At 31.6% G+C, this 6841-nt stretch overlaps 1 pseudogene; it reads right to left on the bottom strand.

The window, feature by feature from the left end:
• Positions 1-5895: 5895 nt before the first annotated feature.
• Positions 5896-6841, bottom strand: LOC121747991 (annotated as a pseudogene).

Genomic DNA, 6841 nt, shown 5'->3' with positions numbered 1-6841 from the left:
ATGCCTCGATCCTCGAAAAAAACAGCTACTAGTATATTTTAATGGGATGCTATTAATTTAATTGAAAATATCAATTAATAATAGGGTCATAACCATAACCCATAAATTTGAAAATAAGTTAAATATAATATTGCAATATATAGATGTCATATATTTATGTCCATACTATGGTGTCGGATTTGATTTCAATCAATCATTGTTGAATGCTATACCGATTCATGTGGTTCATCAATAATACTAGTATTTTCTTGATGAACGAAATAATTTTTACACTCGATTCGCAAGTAAAGTTTTTTGTAGGTAATATATTTAAGTGTATAATAATATTGTTTGTTAATTTATGTAAACTATTAAAATATTAATAGTACTATGCATATTAGCATATTGAATAGTTATTGTTAATTCATACTCTTTACGACAAAATAAAGAATTCGCTTATCATTTTTGACAAAACCAATTAAAATGAAACAATTAAAATAAATAATTTAATACTACTAAATATCGAGACCCTTTTTCATCTTTTAACCAAACAAATTTTATGAAAGTAACGAAAATTTTACTATCTTCTACAACACTTCAATAAATTTAACGATCGATATTATTTTGAGAAGAGTAAGGTTCCAAAAATAAAGATTCGTAAAATAATTTAGTTTATACTCATAGTTTATTGAACGACGTGATGACGTATTTATTACTACCAATAAATTATTTCATCTATTTTGTACATGCCAGCAGCATAAAAAAAGGGCACTGCATTATTTATGATTTTATTTGCCTTTTGTTTCTTCATTTTGAAAGTGAGCTTTTTCAATTATAAAATCTTCATTTTTTCTTAATTTATTTTTCATGTGATTAGAAGGAGTAGATCTCATGATTTCATTATTACCTCATATACAAATATAGGTATTGTTTAAAACTATAGCACTTCCTCTTGACACAACTAATTAAGTTTGAGCAAATTTTTCACATGATGATATTTTTTTAAATTCAGTTTATGCTAAAATATCGAGAAATTGGATATTCACTCCTTTTGTCCTTATGATTGCATGAAAAATCTAATAAGTATAAAATTTCTGAATATGACACTTATTAAGAAACATGTTTTTATTTTAATTTCCAAACAAGAGAAGCAATAGTTGGCAAAGAATCTTTAGTTGGTTAATGCAATTATTTTAAGTTCAATATTATATTATAATTAGGGGGAGTTAACCTAATTTTGAAGAATGGGTTATAAATAATTACATGAAAGATATATAAGTGGAATGTGTGTGGTTTTAGTGTAGGGAGACAAAAAGTGATTAAGGAGTCAGCAATGTTTATGGCCAAATAGACTAACATTAGAAGAATATTAATGTTTTAGAGATTTAATTTCAGAGCTCCTATTTCATGGGAAAGCTATGTATTATGTGCTTTACACTTTTTTGTAGCTTTTTTTAACAAAAAGATAGCTTAGTTTTGTACTTAGGAGACAACTCTTTTTTTTTTTCTTTTTTACTAAGGAAAGAATTAAAATATACTCTTAATTATTTCTAACTGAAATTAAATCCACATCATAATTTTAATAAAACCAGCCCTTCAATTTTTGTGCCCATTGCATTATGAAATTTGGATTAATAAAGGTTGATTGTTGGTAGGTGTATTTATCTTTGAGGGCTACTTTCCATATATTTAAAAAATGCCCAACAAAACACACTACCCAAAATAAAATGAAGAGAGAAAATGTATATTATGGAAAACAAATTGGCCACATACACAACTACTCATCTAAAATTAGTTTAGTAACCTTTCTTAATTGATTATGGAATTAAATTAAAACTATTAACTAAGGATCAATAACAATTTTTCATTTGTGTTATCGTGCGATAATGATTGGATCTTTTGTTTCGTATATAGTTTCAACTCATGTGTGCATCATGTTCGTGTTTCTGCTTCTACTAAGTGTAATTTATATTAAAAACCCTAATAAGTCATTTTAATTTGATTCATGAAGTTGATAATAAGATTTAGTCTTAAGATTAATCTTTTTAAACGGTTCATAATAATTATTCATATATATATTATTCTGCATTAACAATGATTTGATCTTTTTGATCTTTTTGTTGATCTTGTGGCTTGTAATTATCATTCATGTGTGCAATGTGGTCTTATTTTTTGCTTCTATTAGTATGTATTTTCTAATAAAAAACTAAACTCATTTTAACTCGAATCGGTACCAAAAATGAGAGATGTTTTTTTTAATATATATAGTGAGTAAAAAAAGTGAGTAATAGTAAGTTCCAGTTCAACTCAATTCAATATTTTTCTATTTTTTCTAAAGTCGCAATTGATCTCCATCTAGTGGAATATACACATTGCACGTGTCCAAGCATGACCTAATTATTTTGTCCACTCTCCCAATTTTATATCATGAAATTGGAAATGGACCTTTTGCTCAAGGAAGGGTAAAACTTTTTCTATTTTCACCAAACTAAATAAAAAATAGTGTTGTTGGAAATGATGTGGGGTTGTTGCCCAAAAGACAAAGAAATTTAAAAAAAGAAAAAAATGATGCCATGATTGAATAATAACTATATACTACTAGTATTGAGGGTTAAAATAATAGTAACAAGAAAAGGAAACGTGTGAGGGGTTTGGTTGGCAATTTCTTTTCCATTAATGGAAAGATTCGTGTGATTTTTGTTCTCAAATTGCTAAAAGTCAGAGTGGAGGCATGTGACTATTTCCCACTCCGGAAAGCGTGTGCATCGTATTCATGTGGGCGTCACTGCAGTTTGCAATTTCTCTCTCCCTCTATAAATTTTGTTGGTTTTAAAAGTTTTTATTGTTTTTTTAAATTTTATTGTTTGGAATTTGGCCCCAATGAAAAGTTTTGAGTCGAAAACAGCCAAGGGCATTTTTGATGTGTCACTGTTCATGATTCTGAATTCCTCTCTGTTTTTATTTTGTTAATAAATTAAATAATGTATGATGTAAGGTTGAGCTATACCGAATATTGCCTTTTCAAAATAGAATAATTATTGTAATTACTAATAATGGTTAGTTCAATGTAAATCCACCTAGTAGTTTTATGGTTTTTTCAATATATTACTAAAATTGGTGATAAAATATAGTATTCCCTCCGTCCCAAGGAAGATGACCCCTTCCTTGGACGGCATGAGATTTTATGAAACTTTATTTTGTATGTTAAGTGAGGAGAGTAAAGTAAGAGAGGGGAATAAAGTAGAGATAAAATGTGTTACCATTTTTAGTAATGCGTCACATTGAATGAAACAAACTTAAAAAAGAAAGTGAGTCTCTTTAATGGGACGGAGAGAGTACAAAATTTGATTATTTAAAAAAATTAAAATTACTAAAATTGATAATTAATTGACACTAAAATTTTAATAGACGCGTTACTTTAAACATTCAAATACTAGCGTGAAATTATTGATTATAGTTAAATGGATGCTCATAAATCAAATATAGATCTACATCTGATTTGAGCATCACACATCTAAATATTGCACATTATTTTGTCTATATATATTAGGGGTGATTCGGTACGGTATACCGTACTGTGAGTGTCATACCGTATACCGTACCGAAAGTTACGGTATGACAAAATATCATACTGATACCGCACCGAATTTTTCGGTATACCGAAAATTCGGTAAGATAGTTTTTGATACCATTACTATACCGTGTTTTCAGTATACCGTACTGCATTTCGGTATACTGTACTTTTGTGGTATACTGAACAGCGGTACGGTATACCATTATACTAGAAAAAAATCTATTATACCAAAAATATTCAAAATACCGTTTAAATTTGATTCTTTTATAGGTATGATATCATACCGAAAACTACGGTATACTGAAAAATTGATATTCTCATTATTTTTTTGGTACGGTAAGTCCGGTATTCCAGTATTTCGGTATAATTCCACACCCCTAATATAAATTTCCAATCTTTTATGTCGAGTGAATTTAAATTTATGAAAATTTTGGAAATTTATATAATTTGTGTATTTTTTTTACCAATAATCCTAGTGATAATAATGGGAATTTTTTTTTTGAGTTGGTGTGAAAAATTATCTTGATATGCATAAAAAGAATGAGGAAATATGAGAATCTATTACTCTTTTTCTTGATGTCTTTAATATTGAAAATGGGTGGCTTTGTTTATAAATTTGGAAATTATACAAGCCCACTGTAAAATGCTATTCCCATTTTTAACTCTTGAAAACTAAAAATGGCAAACCCGAATCTGCTAAAAAAATGTTAAGATTCTTTTTGGGGTGTGTGAGAATATTGATGTTATTTAATAATTCTTGATTTTGTTTAACAATGGATAGGCTTTCAAGATTTGAGGATGCTAGAAAATCAAATATAAATATACTCATAAAAAGATTTCCCAACAATTAGATTGTGAGATGAGTTTAATAATTGTAACTTCGAGATGTTCTTCAACTTTGTTGTGACAAAACTGTATCGGAAATTGCTCTTATTCAAGATTGAAGTGTTTCTTTACCTAATGTAGCAAGTTAACATTTTTTTTATGTAGAACAATTACCCGTTAAAGAAAATATATCACCAACGGATCGTAGCGCTGTTGGCAGCGCGGAACTGTGGTGACCTTGAGATCACGAGTTCAAACCTCACCACCCGTTGGAAGACTTTCGACCTTAATCTGCAAACTCGATCGAATAAGATTAGTCGGACCGTTGGAAGACTTTCGACCTTAATCTGCAAACTCGGTCGAATAAGATTAGTCGGATTCCGCCAAAAGTGGTTTTTTGGTACACCCGTGGTCAAACATACAAATCAGCGCAAATAAATATCATACCTAAGGTAAAAGGTATTGCCCGAAATCTTTACGATTATATCATTTTCGTCCGTCCCACAAAAATATATTCATTTCATTTTTGAAAAGTTATATCAATTTAATAATGTAGGTTTCACTATACACTAACATTACTTTAACTACTTTTACTATTCTCCTCCCCTCTCTTACTTTATCAATTTTATCTTAATTTTCATGCTATATCCATTGCTCGTATTTTTAATATGAAAGAGGAAGTAGTATAATCTATTTTACACCTAAAATATTATAGTGTTGATTGAATAAAAATGAAAGACATTTTATATATTTCACGCACATGAGCCAAATAGTAAAATTTCAATTTCTGATGAAAAAGTCCAAAGACAGGTTGTTGGGATGGTGAATTAGAAGTAAAAAACATGTACATAAAAGTTTGGGTGAGATCCATTTGATCTTTAGAAAGAATTAAATAATTTGATTCAAGCTCATATATTAATAAATTATAACGGTAATGAATGGTAAGTATTTTAGTACAAAATTTATATAGTGAAAAAGAAATACATAGTTAAAAAATAATAGGAAATGAAACCCATCTTATCAGAGACCATTTATAATTCCGAAAGAGAATGAATTTGTATTGACATACCCAAAACAATTTCATATCAGGCCCAAAATGATTTCATTAATCAGGTCCAATTACTAAACTCGGCACAATAAAATAATTAATTTTTGTAGCCCAAAAGAAATTAGGACAATTTGTTGTGGACGATGGTGTATTATTTATTTATTTAGGAGTAGATTAGAGCATGATCAAATATGAAGTGACGAACTAAACAATGATAAGTACAAGAGATTCATGTACATATGTCATACAAAATCAATTTCATTAACAGAGGTAATGTTTGAAAATATATTGAAGAATACAATTGAATATAGCTATTAGTAATACATAAAACCTGCAAAGGGTAACAAAAGATCAACAGAACCTCTGCATAGTGTTCTAACTTCCTCTGCAATATGTTCATCATCAACATTTCCTGCTCCCTCCCCACCATGGTCAGAAGAACGATCGAGGATTGCTATCTTGTGCTGTTTTAAGCCTTAAATCGCCTGAACTCGAACCATATCTCGTAGTGGTTGGAGAGCAAACTATCATGTGTATGCTTGCCTTTATATTCGAGGCCCAGATCAGTCAGCCTTTTCGTGCATTCTTCACCTCCCAGACGAGAGCAGAACTTGACATTATGTGAGACAAAGATTCGGCCTTCTAGAGGCTTCAGCCGACCAACCAACCTCTCCAGACCAGTCCACACGAGCTTCTCGGGTATATGGAGGAAAACAGCACTGGCATATATCAAATCATACACAGTATCAGACCCAAACTTACTGAAATCCATGTCTTCGCCTCTTACAATCAGAGGGCGCTTGTACAACAAGCCTTGTGATGGAAGCTCGTAGCGTAGTGCAGCCATTAGAGAGAGCTCGTCCCTTTCTAGGCAGTGGAAATGCTCTGGTTCTAAGTACCGTATAAAATGCAGGCCAACACGAAGTGTGCCACACCCGATCTCAAGAACTCTTGAATTGGGTGTTAGGCGGGCTGACTCTGCAAGAAATTCAAATACATCCCTTCCACCTGCCCAAGGCTCCCCGTAGTTGCTGTGGTGTTCTTCTACAAGTAGCTCACTGGGACAAGGAAGGGCGGTATGGTTGTTAGCATCTTCTCTTTCATAGTGAGATATGCCTTTGAAGTTTAGAAGATCCTGGAGCTGCTGTTGACGGGTTGCGTAGAATGTTCTGCTGCATATGTAATCCATTGGCTTCGACCCGACTCTTCAACCAATCTATGTCCTCAGCTGAAGTTGAAACACGCTCTCCACCTATCTTGCTGCCGTAGTCCACAGTTGGGGCGGAGCAAGAGCAAGGAGCAGAGGGGGGTGAGCCGGTTGATAGCAAGAAGAATAAAAGGATTGCAAAAGCTGCAGCTGATAGAACTAGGCTGGGAATGGAAATCACCACTCCCTTTGACGGAAGCAGTGCCAT

This window comes from Salvia splendens, chromosome 9 (genome assembly GCF_004379255.2).
Source record: "Salvia splendens isolate huo1 chromosome 9, SspV2, whole genome shotgun sequence".
Classification (NCBI taxonomy): Eukaryota; Viridiplantae; Streptophyta; class Magnoliopsida; order Lamiales; family Lamiaceae; genus Salvia; species Salvia splendens.
The sequence above is the reverse complement of the archived record's forward strand: the minus strand, read 5'-3'. Positions and strand labels throughout refer to the sequence as shown.